The 27,169-nt window shown below is 45.5% G+C and overlaps 1 pseudogene; it reads left to right on the forward strand.

Annotated features, from left to right (window-relative positions):
* The first annotated feature begins 12,940 nt into the window (after nt 1-12,940).
* Nucleotides 12,941-27,169, forward strand: part of LOC102843356 — a 76,902-nt pseudogene continuing 62,673 nt past the window's right edge.

A 27,169-nucleotide genomic window follows, 5' to 3' on the forward strand; every position in this document is an offset into this window, starting at 1 on the left:
GTCATTGTCCAACTCTCTGATGCATAACAAGTGTGTATCAGACACACCTTAGTCTCCAGAGTGACACCATTGCTCTTCAGTACCCTGGAGAGGTCCCTAACAGCAGACTTTCCCATGGCAATATGCCTTTTAATTTCCTGGGAAATTCTGCTGTTAGGGACCTCTCTAAAGTAATCAAGATCAATGGTATATGCCTAGGACACTTCTTGGCCAGTAAGTTATTGAGACTGAATGGGTGGAAATGGTCCTCCCCACCTCTCCTTGCTTAGTGCGTAGCTGAGGGTGCTATAGGGCTCATTGGGAGTCCAATAGCAATTAAACCTATGGGTGTGATAGGTGGATCAGGACATTTTTTTGCCAACATCAAGAAGATAAGCAGATGACGGAGCCTGCCGTCAGCAGTTGAACAGTCCCTGAAGTGGGGAGCGAAGATTAGGAAAAATGACAGAGACAAGAGAAAGAGTCAGGAGGGCATACAGTGAATACTGCAGTCCCGAGTTTATTCTCTTCTGTCCTTTTATCTTCTTTTTACAGGGAACAGAAAAACAACCCAGCCTCAAGGCTGACAATACATTTTGTTTTTCATATCCTTGCTTAGCCCTAGGGTTCAAGGAACGGTCAAACCTGTTTTTGTACTGAGAGCAGCAAACAGTTTCTCTTGTGGGAACATCTGGCCATTTCCTTATAATACAGCTGATTGCTTCCTTATATCTTTTACTTAATAATTTTCCAGTGCTATATGAAGCTTTCGATGTGTCTTTATTAAAGGTTTCCCACAAGCAGATCTGAAAAAATCCTCCCTATATCACTGGGTTGTGTGGAGGCTGAGGGTTCCACACCTGTATGTGTGGTAGATGGCTCAGGACACTTCTGGGATTGCAAGCTGCTGGGGTTACTACTGTTTGATAAGGTCAGTCTAACTTCTCTAGCCTCTGTGCAAGGCTGATGGTGCCAGCGAGCTTGCTGGGAGTCCAATGGCAAATTTCTTCTATGGGTGTGGTAGATGGATTAAGACACATATGAGCTGGGAATCTGTTGGGGCTGTGGGGTTTAAAAAAGTTCCTCCCTACTGCTTCTAGCTCTGTGAAGGGCTGAGAGTGCCAGAGGGCTTGCTGGGAGTACAATGGCAATTTTCCCCTTTGGGTGTGTTAGGTGAATCAGTGTACTTCTGGGCCAGCAAGCTGCTGGGGCATTTAAAAAGGTCCTCCCACCACTCCTGTGTCTGTGCAGGGGTAACGGTTCCAGAGGACTCACTAGGAATGAAATAGCGATTTTCACCAGTGGGTGTTGTAGATGGATCAGAGCACATCTGGACCAGCAAGTTGATGCAGCTGCGTGGTTGCAGAAAGGTCATCCACACCTCTCCTGGGATATGAGGGCCACAGGGTGCCAGGGGTTTGTTGCAAGTTCAATTATGAATTTCACCAGTGGGTGTGGTAGATGGATAATGGCACTTCTGTGGCAGCAATCTGCTAGGGCTGCATGCATCCACAAAGGTCCTCCAGACCCTCCTGGCTATGTGCAGGGCTGAGTGTGGGAGAGGGTTCACTGAGAGTCCAATTTCAATCTTCACCTGTGGGTTTGGTAGATCGATCTATACACTTCTGAGTCCACAAGAAAGTGGATGTGCAGGTCTGAAAAGGTCCTCTCCACCTCTCCTGGCTCTGAGTAGGTCTCAGGGTGCCACAGGGCTCACTGGGACTCCAATGGCAATTTGTTCTTGTGGATGAAGTAGATGGATCAGGACACTTCTGGCCAATAAGCTGGTGAGGTTATGAGGTTATGAGGATCCGAAAATGTCCTCCTCAGCCTCCTGGCTCTGTGCTGGGCTGAGGGTGCCAGAGGGCTCATCAGTAGTCCAACGGCGATTTTCGCCTGTAGGTGTGATAGATGAATCAAGTGACTTCTGGGCCAGCAAACAAGGGTTTGTGTGTTTATGAAAAGGTGCCCCCACCTCTACTTTCTCTGTGTGGGGCTGAGGGTGCCAGAGGGCTCTCTTAGAATCCAATGGTGATTATCATCTGTGGTTGTGGTAGATGGACCAGGGCACTTCTGGGCTGGGAAGCAAGGGTCTGCACAGGTGTGAAAAGGTCTTCCCTACCTACCTTAACTGTGCATTTCTGAAGGTGCCAGAGGGCTTACTGGGAATCCAATGGCAATTTTTACATGTGGAGGTGGTAGATATATCAGAACTCTTCTTGGCTGGCAAGCTACTGAGGCTATGTGAGTCTCAAAATGTTGTCCTCATTCTTCTTGACTCTGTGTGGGGCTGAGGGTACCAGATGGCACTCTGGGTGTCTAATGGTGATTTTCCCCTTGGGTGTCAGCAATATTCTGGGGCTGCACTCATCTGAAAAGGTCCTCCCCACCACTCCTGGCTCTGTGCCAATGTGAGGGTTCCAGAGACCTCCATAAGAATCTAATTTTGATTTTGACCTGTGGGTGTTGTAGATGGATCAGGGCACTTATGGACCAGCAAGCTGATGGGGCTGCACAGTTCTGAAAAGGTCCTCTCTACCTCCTTGGCGTTATGTGAGACTGAGGGTGCTAGAGATCTCGCTAGGAGTGCAAAGGCAAATTTCACCTGTGGGTGTGGTAGATGGATCAGAGAACTTCTGTGCCAGAAAACTACTGTGGCTGTGCAAGTCCATAAAGGTTCTCCCCACCTCTGTGGAGGCTGAAAGTCCCAGAGGGCTCACTGGGAGACCAATGGCAATTTTCTCCTGTGGGTGTGGTAGATGAATAAGGCCACTTCTGGGCTGGCAAGCTGCTGAGTTTGTGCAGGTTCAAAAGGTCCTCCTTACCTCTCCTCTCACTGTATGGGGCTGAGGGTACCAGAAAGTTCGCTAAGAGTCCAATGGCGATTTTCACCTGTAGGTGTGGTTAATAGATAAGGGCATATATATGGGGAAGCAAACTGCTGGGGCTGCTAGGGTTTGATATGGTCCTCCCCACCTCTCCTGGCTTTGTGAATGTCTCAGTATGCCAGAGAGCTTACTGGTAATTCAATGGTTATTTGCCCTTGTGGGTGAAGTAGCTGGAAAGCTACTTGGGCTGCATGGGTTTTAAAAGGTCCTCCTGCTCTGTGCAGGATTGAGAGTGCCAGGGGGCTTTCTGGAAGTTCAGTGGTAATTTTTACCTATGGGTGTGATAGATAGATCAGGACATTTCTGGGCTGGCAAGCTACTGGGGCTACAAAGTTTCAAAAAGCTTCTCCCCACCTCCTGGCTTTGTGCAGGGCTGAGAATGCCAGAGGGTCAGGGGTTCACTGGGAGTACTAACGTGACTTTCACCCACGGGTGTGCTAGATGGATCAGAGCCCATTTAGGCTGCCAAACTGCTGGGATTATACAGATATGAAAAGTTTCTCCGCACCTCTTCTGGCTATGTATGGGGCTGAAGGTGCAAGAAGGCCCATTCAGAGTCCAATTGCAATTTTCAGATGTGTGTATGTTAGATGGATCAGGGCACCTCTGGGCCAGCAAGGTGCTGAGGGTGCATGGGTCCGAAAAGTTCCTCCCCACTTCTCCTGGCTCTGTGCATGGCTGAGGGTGCCAAATGGCTCGTTGGTAGTCCGATGAATCAGGTCACTTCTGGGCCAGCAAACAAGTGTTTGTGTGTGTCTGAAAAGGTGTTCCCACCTTTCCTATCTCTTGTGGGGATGAGGGTTCCAGAGTGCTCCCTGGGAGTCCAATGGTGACTTTCACCTGTGAGTGTGGTAGATCAGGGCACTTCTGGGCTGAGAAGCAAAGGTCCTCCCCATCTCTGCTGGCTCTGTGCAGGGCTGAGAATTCCAGAGGGTTTACTGGGAGTCCAATGGCAATTTTCACATGTGGATATGGTAGATATATCAGGACACTTCTTGGCTGGCAAGCTGCTGGGGCTACATGGGTATGAAAAGTTGCTCCCCATGTCCCTTGCGTCTATGTGAGGCTGAGGCTACCAGCAGGCACTATGGGAGTCTAATGGTGATTTTCCCTTTGAATCTGGTAGATGGATCATGGTACTTCTGTGCTGGCAATCTGCTGGGGCTGCATTTGTCTAATAAGGTCCTCCCAACCACTCCTGGCTCTGTATGGGCCTGAGGGTCCCAGATGGCTTGCTGGGAATCCAGTGGCGATTTCCCCCTATGGGTGTGGTAGATGGACCAGGACACCTCTGGGCTGGCAGCTGCTGGGGCTATGCAGGTCCGAAAAGCTCCTCCCCACCTCCTGGCTTGGGGGGGGGGCGCGGACTAGTGTGCCAGAGGGCTCAATGGGAGTCTAATGGCGATTTTCACCTGTGGGTGGGGTAAATGATTCAGGGCACCTCTCAGCCAGCACACTGCTGGAACTGTCTGGGTCAAAAAAGTTCGTCCCCACCTCACCTGGCCCTGTGCAGGAATGATGATGTTACATGGCTCACAGGGGGTCAAATGATGATTTTTACCTGTGTGTGCAGTAGGTAGGTCAAGGCACATCTACTGGGTCTGTGCTCGTCCCAAAAGGTCCTCCCTGCCTCTCCTGCCTCTTTTTGGAGCTGAGGGTACCAGAGAACTTCCTTGAGAGTAAAATGATAAATTTCACTTATAGGTTTGGTAGATGAAAGAGGGCACTTCTGGACTGGCCAGCAGCTGGGGCTTCATGAGTCCTAAAAGATCCTCCCTACCTCTCTTTGCTCTGTGTGGGGCTTAGGGTGCCAAAGGGATCTCTAGGAGTCCAATGACAACTTTAAACTGTGGGTGCAGTAGATGGATCAGGGCACTTCTGGGCTGCCAAGGTGCTGAGGCTGCGCAGATCCAAAAAGGTCTTCCCCACCTCTCCTGGCTTTGTGTGTGGTTCATGGTGCCAAAGGGCTCACTGGTTGTCCATTGGTGATTTTCACCTGTGGATGTGGAAGAGGAATCAGGGCAATTCTAGGTTGGCAAGCTGATGGGGCTGGAAGGGTCCAAAAAGGTCCCCTCCATCAATCCTAGCTCTTTGCAGGGCTGAAGATGCCAGAGTGTTTTCTGGGAGTCCAATGGTGATTTGGACATGTAGGTGTCATAGATGGATCAAGGCATGTCTGGGCTGACAAGCTGCTTGTGCTGCGAGGGTCCAAAAAGATCGTCCCCACCTTTGCTTGCTCTGCACAGAGCTGAGGGTGCCAGAGAGCTTCCTATGAGTCCAGTGGTCATTTTCACTTGTAGGTGTGGTACATGAATCAGGGCACTTCTGTGCTAGCAAACTACCATCATTGCACAGGGGTAAAAAGTTGTACCCCCACCCCTGCCACTGGCTTTGTGTGGTGCTAAAGGTACAAGAAGGCATGCTGGGAGTCCAGTTGCAATTTTCAACTGCGGTAGATGGATCAGGGCACTTCTCAGCCAGCAAGTTGATGAGATTGCACAGACAGAAATGGTCCTCTCCACCTTTTCTGGCTCTGTGTGGAGCTTAGGGTGCCAGAGGGCTCACTGGGAGTCTAATGGAGATTTTCATCTGTGGGTGTTGCAGATGAATCAGGGCAATTCTGAGCTAGCAAGCTGCTGGGGCTGTCTGGGCCTGAAAATTTTCTCCCCACTTCTACTGGCTCCATGTAGGGATCAGGGTACCATATGGCTCAATGGGGTCCAATGGTGATTTGGACTGATTGGTGTGGTAGATGGATCAAGGCATGTCTGGGCCAACAAAGTGGTGAGGTTGCACTGGGCTGAAAAGGCCCTCCCCACCCTCCCAGCTCTGTGCAGTGCTGAAGGTGCCAGATATCTCGATTGTCCAATGACAATTTTCACCTGTGAATGTGGTAGATGAATCAGGTTACTTCTCAGCCAGTAAAAAAGGGTTTGTGTGTGTCTGCAAAGGTGCTTCCACATCTTCTGTCTCTGGGACTCACTGGGAGTCCAATGGTGATTATCACCTATGTGTGTGGTAGATGGATTAGGGCACTTCTGAGCCAGCAGCAAGAAGATGCATGCTGTCTGAAAAAGTTCTCCCCACCTGGCTGGTTTCTGTCAGGGACTGAGGGTGCTAATGGCAGTTTTCAACTGTAGGTGTAATATATGGTTCCAGGCACTTCTAAGCTTGCAAAGTGCTGGGGCTACTAGAGTTTTATAAGATTGATGCCACCTCTCCAGCCTCTGTGTGAGGCTGAGTGCCAGAGGGCTTGCTGGGAGTCCAATGGAGAATTTCACCTGTGGGTGTGGTGGATGGATTAGGGCACATCCGGGCCATAATCTGTGGGGGCTGCGGAGGTTAAAAGATTTCCTCCTCACTGCTGCTATCTCTGTGCCTGGAGTACCAGAGGGCTCACTGGGCAATTTTCCCCTTTGGGTATGGTAGATGAATCAGTGCACTTCTGGGACAGCAAGATGCTGCAGGCTGTGGCTGCACCAGTCCAAAAGGTCCTCCCACCACTCCTGTCTGTGAGTGAGAGTGAGGGAGCCAAAGGGCTTGCTGGGAGTTCAATGGAGATTTTACCTGTGGGTGTGGTAGATCGATCTGGACATGTCTGAACTGGCAAGCTGCTAGGTCAGCATGGGTACAAAGATCCTCCCCACCTCTGTTTAATCGGTGTGGGGTTGAGGGTGCCAGAGAGCTCGCTGGGAGACCAATCATGATTTTTACTTCTGGATGTGCTTGATGGATCAGGGTACACGTGGGCTGGCAAGCTGCTGAAGTTGCACAGGTCTGAAAAACTCATCCCCACATCTCTTGGCTCTGTGTGGTGCTGAAGGTACAAGAAGTCTTAGTGGGAGCCCAACTGCAATTTTCAGCTGTGGATGTTATAGATTGTTCAGGGCACTTCTAGGCCAGCAAGCTGCTGAGGCTGAGCCGGTCTGAAAAGGTCCTCCCCACCTATCCTGGCTCTATGGGGCTGTGGATGCCACTGGGCTTACTGGGAGTCCAAAGGTGATTTTGACCTGTAGGTGTCGTAGATGGATCAAGGTACGTCTGGGCCAACAAATTGATGAGTTTACGAGGGCCCAAAAAGATCCTCTCCACCTCTTCTGGTTCTGTGCATGGCTGAGGATACCAGAGGGCTCTCTGGGAGGCCAATGGCAATTTTCACCTGTGGTTTTTGGTAGTTGGATCAGAGCACTTTAGGGTGGGCAAGCTCTTGGGGATGCGTGGGTCCAAAAAGGTCCTCCCTACCTCTCCTGGCTCTGTGCCAGAGGGCTCACTGGTAATCCAATAGCATTTTTCATTTGTGGATGTGGTAGATGAATCAGGTCACTTCTGGGCCAACAAACAAGGGTTTGTGTCTTTCTGAAAAGGTGCTCCCACTTCTCCTGTCTCTGTGTGGGGCTGAGGGTGCCATAAGGCTCTCTTGGAGTGCAATCATGATTATTACCTGTGGTAGTGGTAGATGGAACTGGGCACTTCTGGGCTAGGGGCTAGGAATCAAGGATCTGTGCAGTTCTGAAAAGGTCCTCCCCACCTCCTCTGACTTTGTGAAGGGCTTAGGGTGCCAGAGGGCTCACTGGGAGTCAAATGGCTATTTTCACATGTGGGTGTGGTAGATATCTCAGGACACTTCTAAGTTGGCAAGTTGCTGGGGCTGTGTGGATTTCTAAAGGTCCTCCTCATTATTTCAGGCTCTGTGTGGGGCTGAGGATGCCAGAGGGAACTCTGGGAGTCTAATAGCAATTTTCCCCTTGGATGTGGTAGATGGATCCTGGCACTTCTGTGCCGGCAATCTGCTGGAGCTGCATTCATCCAAAAAGGTCCTTCCCGCCATTCCTGGTTCTGTGTGATTGTGAGAATGCCAGAGGTTTCACTGGGAGTCCAATGACGAATTTCACCTGTGGGTTTGGTAAATGGATCAGGGAACTCTGGGCTAGCAATCAGCGGGGCCTGCGCGGGTCCATAAATATCCTCTCCACCTCTCTTATCTCTGCTCAGGTGCAGGGTGCCGGAAGGCCCACTGCGAGTCCAATTGTGATTTTCCCCTGAGGGTGTGGTAGATGGATCCTGGCACTTCTGGGCCAAGCTGGTGCTGCACTAGTTTAGAAAGGTCCTCCCTACCTCTCTCTTCTCACTGAGCTCACTGAGAGTTCAACGGTGATTTTCACATGTGGGTGTGGTAGATTGATAAGAGCACATCTGGGCCAGCAAACTTCTGGGGCTGCTAGGGTTGATAAGGTCCTCTCCACCTCTCCTGGCTCTGTTCTGGGCTTAGGGTACCAGAGGGCTCACTGGGAGTCCAGTTTCAATCTTCACCTGTGGGTATGTCGATGGATCTGGGCCGGCAAGCAAGTGGCTGCTTGGGTCTGAAAAGGTCCTCCCCACCTCTCCTGTCTCTGTCCAGTCTCAATGTGCTAGAGGGCTCATTGGGAGTCCAGTGGTGATTTGTCCCTGTGGGTGAAGAAGATGGATCAGAACACATCTGGGCCAACAAGATACTGGGGCTGCTTGGGTCCAAAAATGTCCTTCCCACTGTTGTAACCAGTAATGAGACACTCACTCTCTTACAGTTTAGAAGCCTTTATTTCTTGGCCAAGAGTTTCCATATCTTGTACAAAGATGAGAGAGAACAACCCCTTACCAATTATCCAAACAGTTGATATTCTTTCAAAGCAAGTGCTATCAGCAGTGGCAGCTTTCTGTACTAACCTGCCACACCTGTATTATTAGCATGATATCAGTAATTGCAGTTCTTCATGCTAATCTGCCACACCTGTTTATCAACACATGCAAGCGATTTTACAGAAGCCAAAACAAGCACAGGAAGAAAACAAAATTCAAAATTTTTAGGCGGGAGGTTAGGAAGGCTTAATATGACAGTACTCATGTCAAGCTAGCAATCTCAACCTCAACCACCATTCCTGGCTGTGTATGGGACCGAGGATGCCAGAGGGTTCGCTTGGTCCACTGGTAATTTTGACCTATGGGTTTGGTAGATGAATCGGGATACTTCTGGACTGACAAGTTGATAAAGCTAAGCAGGCTCAAAAAGCTCTTCCCCACCTCCTGGCTCTGTGCAGGACTGGTGGTGCCAGAGGGCTTGCTGGAAGTTGAATGGTGATGTTCACCTGTGGGTGCAGTATATGGATCAGGGTACATCTGGGTTACTAAGCTGCTGAGGTTGCTAAGGTGTGAAAAGTTCTTCCCCACCTCCCTGGCTTTGTGTGGGCTGAAGGTTCAAGAAGGCTTGCTGGGAGTTGTGATTTTCACTTGAGATTGTAGTAAATGGATCAGGACATATCTCGACCGGCAATTTGCTGCTGAGACTTCACTGACAGAAATGATCCTCCCCAGATCTCCTTGCTTTGTGCATAGCTGAGGGTGCTACAGGGCTCGTTGGGAGCCCAATAGTGATGTTCACCTATGAGTGTCATAATGGATCAGCAGCCAAGAAGCAGCATGGGTCCAAAAATGTCCTCCCCACCTCTCTGGGTTCTGTGAGGGGCTGAGGGTGCCTTACTGATTGCAGGACTCCAATAGTGATTTTTAACAGTTGGTGTGGTAGATGGCTCATTGCACATTTGTCTCTAAAAGCTGCTGGGGCTACTAGAGTTTGATAAGGTCTTTCCCACCTCTCCAGCCTCTGTCCAAGGCTGAGGATGCCAGAGGGATTGCTCAGAGTCCAATGGCAAATTTCACCTGTGGGTGTGGTAGATGGATAAGGGCACATTGCAGCCAGCAATCTTTTGGGGCTGCAGGGGTTTAAAAAGTGCCTCCCCACTGCTCCTATCTCTGTGAAGGGCTGAGAGTGCCAGAGGGTTTACTGTGAGTCCAATGACAATTTTCCCCTTTGGGTTTTGTAGATGGATCAGGGCACTTTTGGGCCTGCAAGCTGCTTGGGCTGCGAGGGTCCAAAAAGGTCCTCCCCACCTGTTCTAGATCTGTGCAGGGCTGAGTATGCCAGAGGGCTCACTGAGAGTCCAATGGCGATTTTGACCTGTGAGTGTTGTGGATGGATCTAGGAACATCTGGGCCAAAAATTTGCTAAGGCTGCAAGGGTCTGAAAATGTCCTCTCCTATTCTGGCTCTGTGCATGTCTAAGGGTGTCAGATGGATCACTAGGAGGACAATGGCGATTTTTAGCTATGCTTTTGGTAGATGGATCAGTGTACATCTGGGCCAGCAAGCTGCTAGGTCTGCACGAGTCTGAAAAAGTGCTCCACAACTCTTCTTGTTCTATGTGGGACTGAGGATGCCAAAGGGTTTCCTGTGAGTTCAATGACGATTTTCACTTCGAGGTGTGATAGATGGATCAGAGCACATCTGCGTTGGCAAGCTGCTGGGACTGTGCAGGTCCAAAAAGCTCCTCCCCACCTCCTGTCTGTTTGAAGGGCTGAGGGTGCCAGAGGGCTCACCAATAGCGATTTTCACCTGTAGGCATGGTGGATTGATCAGGGCAATTCTGGATCATCAAACTTCTGGGGTTGCACAGGTGTGAAAAGTTCCTCCCTACCTCTCTGGCGTTGTGTGGGGCTAAAGGTACAAGATGGCTTGCTGGGAGTCAAAATGTGATTTTTCACCTGTGGGTGTGGTATATGGATTAGGGCATTTCTCAGCCAGCAAGTTGCTTAGACTGATCCGGCAGAAATGGTCCTACCGACCACTCCTGGCTCTGTGCGTAGCTGAGGGTGTTACAAGGTCCATTGGGAGTCCAATGGCAATTCTCACTGTGGATGAATCAGGGCACTTCTGGGCCAGCAGCAAGAAGATGCATGGCACCAAAAAGGTCCTTCACCACTCTCTAGGCTCTGTGTGGATCTGAGGATGCCTTAGAGCTTTCTGGGAGTCCAATGGAGATTTTTCACCACTTGGTGTGCTAGATGGCTCAGGACACTGCTGGGCTTGCAAGATTCTGGGGCTGCTAGGTTTTGGTAAGGTCCTCCCCAATTCTGGCTCTGTGCAGAGCTGAATGTGCCATAGAATTCTCTGAGAGTCCAATGGTGGTTTTCACCTGTAGTTCAATCAGGACACTTCAGGGCTGGCCAGTTTGTGTGCCTGTGTGGGTCTGATAAGTTCCCCTCCATCACTCTTGTCTCTATGTAAGGGATTGATGGGAGTCTAATGGCTTTTCTCCTGTGGGTAGTGTAGGTGGATCAGGGAACTTCTGGGCTGGCAAGCTGCTGGGGCTAGCGGATCTGAAAATTACCTCCCCACCTCTTTTGACTTTGTGCAAGGATGAGGGTGCTACATGGCTCACCTGGGGTTCAATGGCAATTTGGATCGGTTGGTGTGGTAGATGGCTCAAGGCATGTCCAGGCTTGTAAGCTGTTGGATCTGTGCTTGTCCAAAAAGATCCACCTCTCCTGCATCTTTTTAGGACTGAGGGTGCCAAATGGCTCGCTTGGAGCCTAATGGCGAATTCAACTTATAGTAAATGGATCAGGGGACTTGCAGGCCAGTAATCTGCTGGAGCTGCACGATTGTGAAAAAGTCCTCCCCACCTCTCCAAGCTCTGTTCAGTGGTGAGTGTACCAGAGTGCTCAGTGGAAGTCCATGTGTTTCCCTGTGGCTGTGATAGATGGATTAGGGGACTTCAGGGCCACCAGCTGTTGAAGCTGCAAGGGTCCAAAAAGGACCTCTCCACCACTCATGTCTCTGTGTGTGACTGAGGGTGCCAGAGGGCTCACTTGGAGTCCAGTTTCAATCTTCATCTGTGGGTGTGGTAGATGGATCTGCACACTTCTGAGATGGCAATCATGTGGCTGTGAGGGTCTGAAAAGGTCCTCCGCACCTCTACTGGCTCTGGGTCTTAGTGTGCCAGAGGCTTCCTGGGAGTCCAATGGCAATTTGTCTCTGTGGGCAAAGTAGATGGATCAGGGCACTTCTGGGCCAGAAAACTACTAGGGCTGTACAGGTCCAAAAAAGGTCCTCAACACCACTCCTGACTCATGCCAAAGGGCTCAATGGCAGTCGAGTGGTGATTTTCACCTGTGGGTGTGGTGGATCAGGACACTTCTGAGATGGCAGGCTGCTGGGGCTATGAAGATCCGAAAAGCTCCACCTTACTTCCTGGTTTTGTGTGGGGTGGGGGTACAGGCTGAGAGTGCCAGAGGGCTTACTGGGGGTCCAATGCCAATTTTAGCCTCTGGGTGTGGTAGATGGATCAGGGCACATCTGCATCAGCAAATTGCAGAGGTTGTGCAGATTCTCCCCCATCTTTGTGTGTGGCTGAAGGCGCAAGAAGGCTTGCTGGGAATTCAATTGTGATTTTCATCTGTAGGTGTGGCAGATGGATCAGGGCACTTCTTAGTCAGCAAGTTGCTGAGACTGTGCAGACAAAAATGGTCCTCCCCACCTCTCCTTACTCTGTGAATAGCTAAGGGTGCTACAGGGCTCATTAGGAATCCAAAAGTGATTTATACCTGTGAGTATGGTAGATGGATCAGGACACTTCTGGGCTTGCAAGCTGCTGAGACTACTAGGGTTTGATAAGTTCCTCCCCACCTCTCTGGATTCTCTGAGGGGCCAAAGGTGCTAGAGGACTTGCTGGGAGTCAAATGGCAAATTTCACCTGTGGGTATGTTAAATGGATGTAGGCGTGTCAGCGTCAGCAATCTGTTGAGTCGGTGGAGGTTATGCAAGTTCCTTCAGACTGTTTTTATCTCTGTGCAGGGCTGAGGGTGACAGAGGGCTCACTAGGAGTCCAATGGTGATTTTTCTCTTTTGGGTGTGGTAAATGAATCAGTGCACTTCTAGATCAGCTAGCTGATGGGGCAGTGCAGTTACCAAATGGACCTCCCCACCTCTCCTGGGACCGTGCCTGGCTGATGGTGCCAGAGGGCTTGTTCAGAGTCCAATTTTGAACTTCACATTTGGGTGTGGTTGATGGATGAGGGCACATCTGTGTCAGAAATCTGCTAGGGCTACTAAACTGGTCAAAAAAGGTCCTCCCCATCTCTCCTGGCTCTGTGCAGGGATGAAGGTGCCAGAGGGCTCACTGGGAGTCCAACGGAGATTTTAACCTGTGCGTGTGGTAGATGGATATAGGCATGTCTGAGCTGGCAAGCTTCTAGGTCGGCATGGGTATGAAAAGATCCTCCCCACCTGTTTATTCTTTGTGGGGCTGAGGGTTTCAGGGGTCTCACTGGAAGTTCAATGGTAATTTTCACTTCTGGGTATTTTAAATGGATCAGGGCACATCTGGGATGGCTAGCTGCTGAGGTTGTACAGGTCCTAAATGCTCTTCCCCAGCTCTCCTGGCTCTGTGTGGGACAGAAGGTTCAAGAAGGCTGGCTGGGAGTCCAATGGCAATTTTCAATTGTTGGTGTGGTAGATGACTCAGGGCACTTCTGGGCTTGCAAGATGGTGGGGCTCTCCAGCTTTGTGTGAGGCTAAGGATGCCAGAGAGTTTGCTCAGAGTCCAATGGGGAATTTCACCTGTGGGTGTGGTAGATGGGTCAAGCAATTTGTTGAGGCTGTGGGGGTTAAAAAAAGTTCCTTCCTATGGCTCCTATCTCAGTGCAGGGATGAGAGGGACAGAGGACTTACTGGGAGTCCAAAGGTGATTTTCCCCTTTAAATCTGGGCCAGCAAGCTGCTGGAACTCGTGGGTTGGATAAAGTCCTCCCCACCACTCCTGTCCCTGTGCAATGGTGAAGGTACCAAAGGGCTCACTGGGAATTCAATGGCAATTTCCTCCTGTGGGTGTTGCAGATGGAACAGGGCACATCTGGGTGACAATCTGCTAGGTCTGTGCAGGTCAATAAAGACCTCCTTGCTTCTTCTGACACTGCAGGTTGAGTGTGCAGGGGGCTCGCTGGGAGTGCAATGGCGATTTTTACCTGTCGATGTGGGCCAGCAAACTAGTGGGCCTGAGTGTTTTCAGAAAGGTCCTCCCCACCTCTCCTGGCTGTGTGAGGTTGAAAGTGTCAGAGGGCTGGCTGGGAGTCCAATGATGATTATTACCTGTGAGAGTTGTAGATGGATCAGGGCACTTCTATCTGGCAAGTTGCTGCAGATCAGCAATTCCCAAAAAGTCATCCCCACCTCTCCTGGCTCTATGAAGGACTAAGGGTACCAAAAGGCTCACTGGGTGTCAAATGGAGATTTTTCCCTTGTGGATGTGGTAGATGGACTAGAGCACTACTGGGTCACCAAGCTGCTGGGACTGCAAGGTTCTGAAAAGGTCCTCCTCACCTCTCCTGTCTCTATTCAGGGCTGAGGGTTCCAGAGGGCTTGCTGGGAGTCCAATGGCAAATTTCACATGCGCATGTGTAGATATATCAGGATACTTCTGGGCTGGCACCTTGCTGGAACTGTGTGCATGAGAAAAGATCCTCCTCACTTCTCCTGGGTTTTAATGAGTCTCGGGGTGCCAGAGGACTCATTGAGAGTCCAATGGTAATTTGTCCCTGTGGGTGAAGTAAATGGCTCAGGGCAAGTCTGGGCCTACAAGGTGGTGAAGTTATGTGAGTCCAAAAAAGGTCCTTCCCGGCTTCAACGATTTAGATCCTCCAAGAAGAGCTGTGGGTGAGCATTAACATTACGAGTAAGTATATTCGTTTTCTCCTGGACACAAGAGCCTACTATTTGGTCCTAAAAGCTTTCTGAGGTCCCAACTCTTCTCACTATTTCTTAGTTGTTGGAATTGATGGAAAACCTCATAAGCAGTTCCTTACTTCACCTCTGCCTTGCATGCGGACTTCCGAGCTGTAAAACAACGCAGTGGTAGATGGAATTTGCTCCAGGACTTAAGAATAAATGACATAGTTGAGCCTCTATATCTTGTGGTTCCTAACCTTTATACTATAATAGACAAAGTGCTAGTCAATAGGCCTTTTATTGTAAGAACTACCTTCCCTCTTAACTTGATTGGTGCCACTGTTAGAACCTCTACTTGGAATATTATTGCTTTTTAGTTTTTGACTCATGTACTTTTAACTTGTTAGTTAAATTTGTGTCTTCTAGGCTGCAGTAGTTCCATGATACATCTTCAAGGATATGAACATGTACGGCTAAGCACAATTGATAACAGTGCACCTAAATTCCAAAATCAATCTCCACAATAGTCTATGTGTTTCCTATTGCCAAAGGGGCCCTTTAGAGTAGTGAGAGAAGATCTTCACTCTGAAACCTACAGCGTCCCTTTTCAGCCGGAAATAGTTAAGAGAACATGCCATCCCTTTTTCCTTATGAATCAGGGTGAAGTCTCTCTCAGGGAGGAGTGATAGGGAATGGCACAGGACACACTGACAAAGGAGATTAATCAGAACTGGCTTTGACAAGCACTGTGGCAACTGGACAATTAAAACAGACTTTCAAGGGGGGGAAGAGGAACGAACTGGGGGGGAGGGTAGAGAAAATAGTGCAACAATGAATGAATGGAAACCCAAAATCTCTGTAAATGTTCATTAAAATTAATAAAATTTAATTAAAAAAAGACAAAGAAGCAAGATTGTCCATTCACTTCTGAAAGAACAAATCTCTAAAATTCCTATGAACAATACAGGAATATAGTATCAGAAGTAGAGCCGAGACTGGAAATCACTCACAATTATGAGCATCAGCTGCAAGCATCCTTTAATAATTGGAACATGAAGCTTACGAAGTATGAATGTGGAAAACTGGAAGTTGTAAAAAATGAAGTGGAACGCATGAAAATCAACATTTTAGGGATTAGTGACCTGAGATGGACTGACATGAGCCCCTTTGAATCAGACAATCATATGAGCTATTATGCTGGGAATAAAAAACAGAGAAAGAATGGTGTTGCATTAATAGTTAAAAAGACAATTTCAAGTTCTATCATTAATTACAATGTTGTTAGGGCACTATCCTTATTAATACTAGAAAGACCTGTTGGCATGACTATTATCCAAATATATGCACCAACAAAAAAACCAAAAAGGAGAAAATTGAGGATTTCTACCAACTTTTGCAGTCCAAGATTGATGAAACATGCAATCAAGATGCATTAATTATTATTAGTGCCTGGAATGCAAAAGTTGAGGATAATGAAGAAAGAAGGAATGGTTGTTGGAAAGTATAGTCTTGGTGATAGACATGAGAGTGGACATTGGATTATTGGATTTTTTACACTTAATTATTCATAGCAAATACGTTTTATAAAAAAAACAACAGGCATCTTTACACATGGATCACACTTGACTACACAGGAATGAGATTGACTTCATCTGTTGGAAGTCATTTTAAAAGAAATAATTGAGAACCTCAGTTCAAAAGCAGGACAGATGCTGGTTGTGGAACAGACCATCAATTACTCGTGTTCAAATTGAATGTAAGAAAATGAAAATAAGTCTATAAAAACAAAAAGATGTCCTTGAGTCTATCCCATCTGAATTTAAAAATCCTCTCCAGAATAGATTTGATGTAATGAACCCTGATGATTGAAGAACAGATCAGTTAAGGGATGAAATAAGGTATCACCCATGAAGAGAGCAAAAGCTTATTTAAAAGACAGGATTTTTAAAAAAACTCCACCAAAACAGATATCAGAAGAGACAAAAAACTATACCAGAGAATCAGGAAGCCAAAACAAAATGTTCAAATGCCAAAGTAAAAGAAATAAAATTTCAAATAGCAGCTAGAGAAGACAAAGCTGTTTCATAAAGGAATGTGCAAAGAACTAGAGCTGAAGAATAAAAAGGGGGAAATTATTTTGGCATTTCTAAAGTTGAAGTAACTGAATAAGAAATTTAATCCTCGAGTTACAATACTGAAAGAAGCTATAGGCAAAATATTGAATGATCCAGGAAGCATAAAAAGAAAATGGAAGACATACATTGAGTCACTCTACCTAAAAGAATTGATTAACACTGAAAAATTTCAGGAAATATCATATGAACAAGAGCCAGTGGTGATGAAGACTTGAATGTTAGTGCAATTCAATGGCACTGAAGGTACTGACAAAATAAATAAGCCCCCAGGAATTGATCAGTAACAATTGATATGTTTCAAGTAACAGATGCAGCCCTGGATATGTTTACCAATCTATGCCAATAATTTGGATGACAGCTGCTTAGTCAACTGACCATACAGTCAAAACCATTTGCATAGTCAATAAAATATAAATCCATCTGGTATTCTCTGTTTTCAGAAAAGCTATGGGGAAAGAATGGGAATCCCAAAACACTTTGTTTTCTGTATGTTTCATATGAGCATAACTAAGAAACTGTTGTCCAAACAGAGCAAGGGAATACTGTATGGTTTAAAACCAATAGAGATGTTCATCAGGGCTGCATCTTTTCTCCATATCTATTCTGTATGTTAAGCAAATCATTTGAGAAGGTAGACTTTATGAAAAGTATATAGCATCAGGATCAGAGGAAGCTCCTTAACAGCCTATGTTCTGCTGATGACACAACCTTGCTTGCTGAACTTGAAGAGGACTTGAAACACTTGCTGCAGAAGATTAAGGACTATAGCCTTCAATGTGGATTACATCTCAACATCGAGAAAACAACAATCCACACCACTGGGCCAATATGCAACATCATTGTAGGTGGATAAAAGAATTAAATAATTTCTTATTAAATATAAGTTATTATTAAATTATTTGTTCTTACTTGGACCTAGAATCCCTTGAACATTCAAGAAATCAAAAGTATTAGGAATGTTTACTCCCAGGAACTTCTCCAAAGTACCGAGGATCAATGTTGTCAGTTTAAAGACTAAGGTGCACCTGATTTAGGCCATAGTCTTTTAAATTATTTGCTATGAATCTGAGAGCAGACAATAAGGATGACAGAAGAAGAATCAATGCTTTTAAGTTGTGGTGTTGGAGGAAAGTAGTTAATAGCCTACGAATGCTGAAATAACAACAGATAGGTCTTGGAGAAAGTGTAGCCAGAGTGCCCTTTAAAGGTATGGAAGGTGAAGCATCTCACATACTTTGGGCATGTTGTTAGGAGGGGCTATTCCTTAGAAAGGGGCATCATCGATGAGGGAGAGAACAGTTTAAAAGCAATATATTTTAGGGCATTATGATTATCATAAGAGTTCAGAATGAGGATTGCAGAGTGGAGTATACTCGGGGTAGGGGTGAGGGGTTGTGGGGGGATTGTATACCAATGAAGGAGTTTTTCTTCTGCTTTTCAAGAAGAGCAAACTGGAGGTGGGGGTGGGGTGGGTGGGGAGAAAAGTGCAGCAATGAATGAATGGAAGTCCTAAATCTCTGTAAATATTCATTGAAATTAATAAAAAAGGGAGGGCATCATGCTTGGAATGGTGGAAGATTGGCCAAAAAAAGCAAGATCCTCAATGAAATGGATTGGCACAGTGACTGCAGCAATGAGCTCAAAGATGTCAAAGATGATGAGGATGGCACAGGATAAGACAGGGTTCAAATCTATTGTTGAGGGAGTTGTTAACAACACCTAGCAACCACAAAAATTGTTTTTCTGTTTCATTTCTTTCTGATATAATCTTTATTATTTTCTTCTGTAGACTGCAGAAATAAAAGCTTTTCAATAACTGTTGAAGATGTTGAGGTAAAGTGGTGACTTCAGTTCTTTTTGGTATCTGTGGGTTTTGCTATAAATTGACATCTAAGTACTGCTTTTGCTGTTTCCTAAGATGTTGGTATGCCATATTTTCACTCTTATTTGTTTAAATTCTTTTTGTTCCTTGTATAATCCAGTAACGTTCAAGCAGAGTGTTGTTAGTTTACATGTACTTGACTTTATTTATTGACATTCCTCTTGTTAATTTCTAATTGTATGGCATTACAATCAGAGTAGATGAACTGTAGCATTTCAATGTATTTTTATTTATTAAAACTTAATTTTTAGCTCATTATGTGGTCTATTCAGCAATATGTCCCATGTGCACTAGACAAAAAATTTTATATTGTGTACTTTCTGGGTGAAGTGTATGTGTGTGTGTGTGTGTGTGTGTGTAGTTTATGTATCTATAAAGTTTGTGTGTCTACATAGATTGTGTATCGATACAGTTTTTCTATCTATGTAGTTTGTCTATCTATCATCTATTTTTGTGGCCTAGTGGCAAGAAGCTGCTCTGCAATCCCAAAAGTACCCAATTAGAATCCATCAGCTGCTCCACGGGAGAAGGATACACAATTTCTTCATGAGCAATTAGCGGCCTCTGAAAATCCACATGAGGGTTAGCCATTAATCAGTTCTGATTCTATGGTACAAACATATATATAGTTTATGTATTTGTGTGTGTGTGTGTGTGTGTGTATGGTTTATATAGAGAGAGGTGGGTAGATTACATCTCTCTCTCTCGCTGTGTGTGTGTGTGTGTGTGTGTGTGTGTGTGTGTGGTTTGCATGTATATAGAGTTTGGGTGGGTTTAATAACATTTTTATTTTATACTGGTTTACTTACAAAGTTCCACAATCAGACCCCGGTCTAGTTTTCACAGCTGATATTGAGCTTCTCCAGCGGTTCCTTCCACAGATGTAATCGATCTGATTCCTATGCATACCATCAGGTGAAATCCATGTGTATAACCTGCGTTTGTGTCTCTTATAAAATGTATTTGCAATGAATAAGTCATTGATTTTACAAAATTCAATCATTCTGTCTCCAGCTTCATTCCTGTCACCAAGCCCATGTTTTCCGACTACTTATTCTTCTTCTCTGTTCCCAACTTTTGCATTCCAGTCACCTATTATTATCAATGCATCTTGATTGCATGCTCAATCTATCTCTGACTGTAAAAGTTGGTGGAAATCATGTTTCTTCTTCTTTGGCTCTGGTTGTTGGTGCATATATCTGAATGATAGTGGTATTCACTGGACATCCTTGTAAGCATATGGATATAATCCTCTCACTCACTGTGTTGTACTTCAAGATGGATCTAGAAATTACTTTTTTTACTATGAAGGCAACCTCAGTTTTCCTTGTCTTTTCATCTCCAGAGTAATATATCATATGGTCATCTGACTCAAAATGCCCCATGCCAGTCCATCTCATCTCTTCAATGCCTAATATGTCAATATTTATGCATTCCATTTCTTTCTTAACAGTTTCTAATTTTCCTACATTCATGGTTCTCACATTCCATGTTCCAATCACTAGGGTCTGCTTACAACTGTTCCTCCTCCTTTGTATTTCCATACTTGAAAGTTCTACCTAGGTTGCCCTTTCTGTTAGTCTGCATGTGTTCTGTTGTGCATAGGGTTTTCAGTGGCCTGCTATTTCAGAAGTGGGTGGTCAATCCTTCTTCCTAGTCTGTCTTAATCTGAATGTTCAGATTTAGAGGAGTATCTGACAGACAAGCAATTTGTGGAGCAGTGAAAGATAAATCCCTCATTGTGGACTTAACCATTAGTTACAGTGTTGACCCCACCCTTAGCCCAGTGCCTTGACCCACTTACTTCCCAGCTCCACCCTCCACCAGGATAACCCTTCATATCTGCCAAGTTCCTTCAGAAAATATCTTCCATTATCTGACAGCTTGTATCTGAAGCTTTCTTGGCTTCTGTGATTCCAAACACGTCAACTGCTGACATTTTTTTCCCTTTTGACCAGTGTCTCTTAAGTACTGTCTCCAAGGGAAGGTGACGTGTCCTGTAGAACTCCTGCAATATGCCTCTTCCCTATTGTCTGAGCTGACTTCCGCTGGTCCGCCGCTTCCAGGCTTCCCCTCTGCCAAGGGGCGTGCTCTCCGTGTCCCCCCAGCACCTCCTCTCGACGGCTTTTCCTCACTATCTGCAATATGCCTCTTCGCTATTGTCTGAGCTGACTTCCACCGATTATGGAACAGACAACCAACTACTCATATGCAAGTTCAAGCTGAAGCTGAGGAAAATTAAACCAAATCCATAGCAGCCAAAATATGACTTCGATTTCATACCACCTGAATTTAAGAATCATCTCAGGAACAGGTTTGAGGCCTTGAACACTAATGAGCGAAGACCAGATGAGTTGTGGGAGGATGTCAAAAGTATCATCCAGGAAGAGTGCAAATGGTCATTACAAAGACAGAGGAGGAAGAAAAGACCAAAATGGATGTCAGAAGACTCTGAAGATTGCACTGGAGCATAGAGAAGCCAAAGCGCAAGGAAGAATTCAAGATACTAAAGAGCTGAACAGAAGATTCCAAAATGCAGCTCGGAATGAAAAGCAAAATACTACAATGAAATGTGTGAGGAGCGAGAGTCAGAAAATCAAAAGGGCCGAACTCAAAAAAAAAAAAAAAAAAGGCCGAACTCGCTCAGCATTTCTTAAGCTCAAGGAACTGAAGAACAAATTCAAACCTAGAGTTGCTATAATCAAGGATGCTTTGGGAAGTATTAAAAGAAGATGGGAGATCCAAACTCTGACCGACTCTAAGCCCTGCCAGGTCCGAACCTCTGCCGACCATAAGCTGCTTCAGGTCGAAACCCCCGCCTGCCGAAAGCCGTCCCAGGCCCAGCATCAGTCCGTTCAAAGCAAGGCCAGAGGACATGATCGATCCACCCGAGGCCCCACCGCCGGCGATCGCAGGCCGTGGGTGAAGAACAGAGTCCCATCCCGCGGGTGCAGGAGTGAGGAGATGGCTCAGAAGCAGCAGATGGCCCGCATCGAGGAGATAACAGGGAGCCAGGAGGTAGCTCGGACCAAGGCCGTGGTCCCAAGCGACACTGCGGCCCCCAGCGAGGCCGTGGTCCCGAACGAAACCGTGGTCCCAGACGAGACTCTGGTCCCGGGCGAGGACGTGGTCCCAGAGGAGGACCTGGTTCCGGGCGAGGACGTGGTCCTGGACAATGAGGTGGTCCTGGATGAGGACATGGTTCGGGATGAGGACATGGTTCGGGACGGAGATGTGGTCCCTTACGGAGAAGCGTCCGAAAGCGAGGACATAGCGACGGCTGGGATCCTGGTGACCATCACAGCAACGAGAAGTATGACATTAATGTTAGCCCACAGCAGAACCAGTTGTCCAAGACTTGGCCCAGCTTGTTGAAGAAGCCATAGGAGTTCCAGTGTCTTCTCAGAAACTCATATTTAAGGGAAAATCTCTAAAGGATATGGAACAGCCCTTGTCAGCACTTGGAATACAAAATGGATGTCAGGTCATGCTAATTGGGAAAAAGGACAGATCAGCGGAAGAGGTTGAATTAAAGAAGTTGAGAATTTTGGAAAAAGCTGTGGAGAAGACAGCCAACCAACTGGAAGAGTTGAGTAAAGATTTTGCTGGAATCCAGCAGGGTTTTTTGGCCAACGAAATGCAAGTTGAAGCTCTCTGCAAACTTGATAGAAGAGTGAAAGCAACAATTGAACAGTTTATGAAGATTTTAGAGGAAATCGACACACTGATTCTGCCAGAGAATTTCAAAGACAGTAGATTAAAAAGGAAGAGCTTAATGACAAAGATTCAGACGCTCTTAGCTGAATGCGACATAGTGAGCTTGATGACAAAGATTCAGACGCTCTTAGCTGAATGCGACATAGTGGAGCAGAACATCGGTCAGGAGACAGAACGGCTGCTTGTTTTCCTAGCAGTACTCTTCTCCAGCACCAGAGTTCAAAGGCATCAACTCTCCTTCTGTCCTCCCTAGTCATTGCCCAACTCTCTTATGCATAACAAGTGTTTGCAAAGACCCTGGCCTGTATCAGACGTACCTTAGTCTCCAGAGAGACACCGTTGCCCTTGTTTGGGGGTTTTTTTTTTCTTTCTTAATTTCAGTGAAAATTTACAGAGACTTTGGATTTGTTCTAACCATTTTTTAATTATCCTCAACAGTATTTTCCATGTATGTGATATTGTTCTATTTTTTGTTTTTATGTGCCATTGAGTTGCCTGTTAACGATAGTGACAGCAGCTCTGAACCGTGCCTTATCCTGAGCCAGTGTCACAAATTCTGACACACCAACTCCCATTGCCCTAGTCACTGAATCAATCCATTTCATCTGGGGTCTTCATCTCCTACGTTTTCCCTCCACCCTTCTCCAGGGACTGGTCTCTCCTTGCTACATGCCCAAAGTATGTGAGATGGAGCTTCAAAATCCTAGCCTCCAAGGAGAAATTTGGTTTCACCCTCTCCAAGACAGACCTATTTGTTTTCTTCACAGTTCATGGTATGTTCGAGACTTTTTTAAAATTTCCATTCATTCATTGTTGCACTTTTCTCCCTGCCCGCCCCTCCCACACCCCTGTACACTCTTTTCTTTGAAAAATGAAGGAAAAAATCTTTCATTGTTTTACAATCCCTCGCCCCAGGTCCACTCCACTGTGCAGCCTTCATTCTGGACTCCTGTCATGACAATAATACCTAATCATATACCCTTTTGAAACAGTTTTCTCCCTTATCTGTTTCAATGCAGTATACATTATTTATCCCATCTTTCTCAGTCTCCCCCAACCCCGAGGTCAGTCCTGTTTTCAACAGTGACATCATGCAGTATTTGTCCTTTTGTGACTGAGATACTTCACTCAGCATAATGTCCTCCAGGGTCACCCATTTTGAATAATATTACATGAGTTCCTTGTTTTTCTTGCTTTTTTTTAGTTCCTTGTTTTTCAATGCAGTGTAGTATTCCATTGTGTGAATATACCACAGCTTCTCTATACACTCGTGTGTTGATGGGCACTTAAGTTGTTTCCATCTCCTTCCTATTGTGAACAAAGCTGCGATAAATATGGGTGTGCATATATCTGCTTGGATGTCAGCTATGGTCTCTTCAGGGTATATTCCCAGTAGTGGAATTGCTGGGTCAAATGGTATCTCTATTTGAGAAAGTGCCACACTGCCTTCCACAGTGGTTGCACCATTTTACACTTCCACCAACAGTGAATAAAGGTTCCAGTTTCTCCACAACCTCGCCAGCATATGTTTCTTGCTGTTCTGTTGAATTTTGCAATTCTGACTGGGATGAGATTATATCTCATAGTTGTTTTTGTTCAAGACTCTTAAGCACCACAATTCAAAGGCATCAATTCTTCTTCTGCATTCTTTAGTCATTGTTCAACTCTCTGAAGCATAACAAGTAATTGCAAAGAAAATGGCCTGGATTAGGTGCACCTATTCTCTAGACATTTTTGCTTTACAGTACTCTGGAGAGATCCCTAACAGCAGATTTTCTTACTGCAAATAGTCTTTTGATTTTCCTGACTGCTGGTGTTAAGAGTGTTAATTGTGGAGCTGAGCAAGCTGTAATTGTCAACAACCTCAGTCTCTTCTCAATCCATCATGGTGCTGCCAATTGACCCACTTGTGAGAATCTTTATCTTCTTGATGTTGAACTTCAATCCATATTGCAGACTACAGTCCTTGACTTCTACAACAAGTGCTTCAGGTCTTCCTCAGTTTCAGCAAGCAGGGTTGTGTCATCTGCGTAATGTAGGTTGTTGATGGGTCTACCTCCAATCCTGATGCCACATTCTTTTTCATACAGCCCTGCTTCCCAGATGATCTGTTTTGCATGTAGATTGAAAAGGTACGGAGACTGGATGTATGCATCTTGAACCATGCAGTGTTTCCCTGCTCTGTTCTGAAGACTGCTTCCTAATCCAAGTATTGTTATTTTTGTTTTTGTTGAGGGCCATGAAGTCATAGACGACTCATAGTGACCCTATGAACGGAAGACCTGAACATTTGTATAACTTTCATTGTTTCTCTAATCATAGAGTTTCCAAAGGAAAGCTATTTCAGAAGTGGATGCCTCTCCTGCTTCCAAGCCTGTTTGAATCTGAGAGCTCCACCAAACACTGTCCACCACAGGTAGCCATTATTGCATTTGACATATCAGTGCCACAGTGTTTAACATCACAGCAACTACAGCTTATCTCTGTACAGCCAATTAACAGACCAGTCCTATATCACTTAGAAGAATGTTTAACCAAAAACAATTAAAACCAGGCCTGAGGGCTGCAGATTAACATCACTCATCCTTCTAAAACCAGGAGAGGATAAAATAGATGAATGGGATCTTCTTAGAATAAAATTCCTATGCACATCCAAAAAACGCCTCCAACAGGGTAAAAAGGGAAGCCAAAGATTGGGAAACAATATTTGGTAATGACATGTCAGACAAGGGACTTATATCTAGAATTTATAAAATACTTGAGCACCACAACAAGATAAACAACCCAATTGCAAAATGGGAAAAGGATATGAACAGACATTCACCAAAAACATCCAGATGGCCAACAAGCACATGAAGAAATGTTCAGAATCCCTAGCTCTAAAAGAGATGCAAATCAAAACAACTATGAGATATCATCTCACCCCAGTAAGAATAGCAAAATATAACAGATCAGCAAACATCAAATGCTGGTGAGGTTCTGGAGAAACTGGAACCCTTATTCACTGTGGGTGGGAATGCAAAATGGTGCAACAACTGTGGAAGGCTGTATGGCACTTAAAAGTTGCAAATAGAAATATCATTTGACACAGCAATTCCACTACAGGGAATATACCCTAAAGACACCATAACTGCCATCCAAGCAAATATATGCTCACCCGAGGTTATTGCCCAAGTGCCCATCAACAAATGAATGGATAGAGAAGCTGTGGTATATTCACACAATGGAATACTATGCTGCATTGAAAAACAAGGAACTCATGCAATGTTATACAAAATGGGTGACCCTGGAGGACATTATACTGAGTGAAATATCTCAGTCACAAAAGGACAAATGTTGCATAGGGCCACTGTTGTAAAATGGGACTGACAGCAGGGTTTGGGGGAGACTTAGAAAGATGGGATAAATAATGTATTCTATATTGAAACAGATGAGGGAGAAAACTGTTTCAAAGGGATATACGATTAGGTATTATTGTCATGACAGGAGCCCAGAATGAAGGTTGCATAGTGGAGTAGACTTGGGGGAAGGGATTGTATAACAATGAAAGAATTTTTCTTTTACTTTTCAAAGAGTAGAGTGAATTGGGGGTCGGAGAGTGGGCAGAGAGAAAAGTGCAACAATGAATTAATGGAAACCCTAAGTCTCTGTAACCTTTCATTCAAATAAATAAATAACCACTCACCTTTGGCTTGGTAACATAACTTTCTATCCACTAGGCCAACAGAACTCTATGACTCACAGCAGTTCTATGAACAACAGATCTTACCCTAGCATAGGCACAATCAAATGTTTTGAGATTCCCTTTTTCCTCAAGGTTAGCCACAATATATTGTGATCCACACATACTATGGTTGATCACTTTTCTTGGAAATGGAAACAAATATGGACTGCTTCTCATCCATTGGTCAGACAACTGTCCTTCAAATTTTGTGGCATAGTCTGGTGAGCACATTCAAGGCTGCATCTGTTAATTGAAACAAGTCAATAGGTATCTCATTGATTTCTGAACCTTAATTTTTGCTAATGCCTTCAATGGAGCTTCCACTTCCTCCTTCATACCAGTGACTCCTGTTCATATGGTACTTCCTGAAATTTTTCAGTGTCAATCAGTTCTTTCTGGTACAGTGATTCTTTATATCCCCTACATCTTCTTTTGACGCTTTCTGGATCATTCACTATATTGCTCATAGTATCTTTCAATATTGTGACATGAGGCTTAAATTTGTTTTTCAGTTCTTTCAGATTAAAATATGCAAAACGAGTTCTTCCCTTTTTATTCTCCAATTCCGGCTCTCTACACATTCCATTATAAAACATAACAAGTTGTGGCTGACACTGAGAAGAATGGAAGTACCAGAGCATTTAATTGTGCTCATGCAAAACCTATTCCTGGCTATTGTGTGAACCAGGCAGGGGAACACTGTTGTTGTTATGTACCATCAAGACGCCTGTGACTCATAATGACCCTATATACAACAGCCCTAAACTCTGTCCTATTCTATGCCAATCTCACTATCTCCAACACACCTACCCCCATCACCCCAGTCACTGAATCAATCCATCTCATCAAGGGTCTTCCTCTCCTGTGCTGTCCCTCCCAAGTATGACATACATTTCCAGGGACTGGTCCCTCCTTGCCAAATGTCCAAAGTATGTCAGACCAAGCTTCAGAATCTTTGCCTCCAAGGAGCAGCCTACCTTCACCCTCTCCAGGACAAATCTGTTCATTTTCTTAGCAGTCCGTGGTATATTCAATACTGTTCTCCAACACCACAGTTCAAAGGCATCAATTCTCCTTCTATTATACCTAGCCATTGTCCAGTTCGCTGATATATAGCAACTGATTGGAAGAGATCGATATTGGAGATCGAGATTGGACATAGTTGACCAGTTCAGCAAAGTAGCAGGATACAAGATCAACACACAAAAAACAGTTGGATTTCTCTACAGCGACAAAAAGAATACAGAGCCAGAACTAAGAGAAACAATACCTTTCACAATAGCTGATCACAAGATTAAATACTTGGGAAT

This window comes from Elephantulus edwardii, unplaced genomic scaffold (assembly GCF_000299155.1).
Source record: "Elephantulus edwardii isolate Elephantulus edwardi_28Jun2011 unplaced genomic scaffold, EleEdw1.0 scaffold00239, whole genome shotgun sequence".
Classification (NCBI taxonomy): domain Eukaryota; kingdom Metazoa; phylum Chordata; class Mammalia; order Macroscelidea; family Macroscelididae; genus Elephantulus; species Elephantulus edwardii.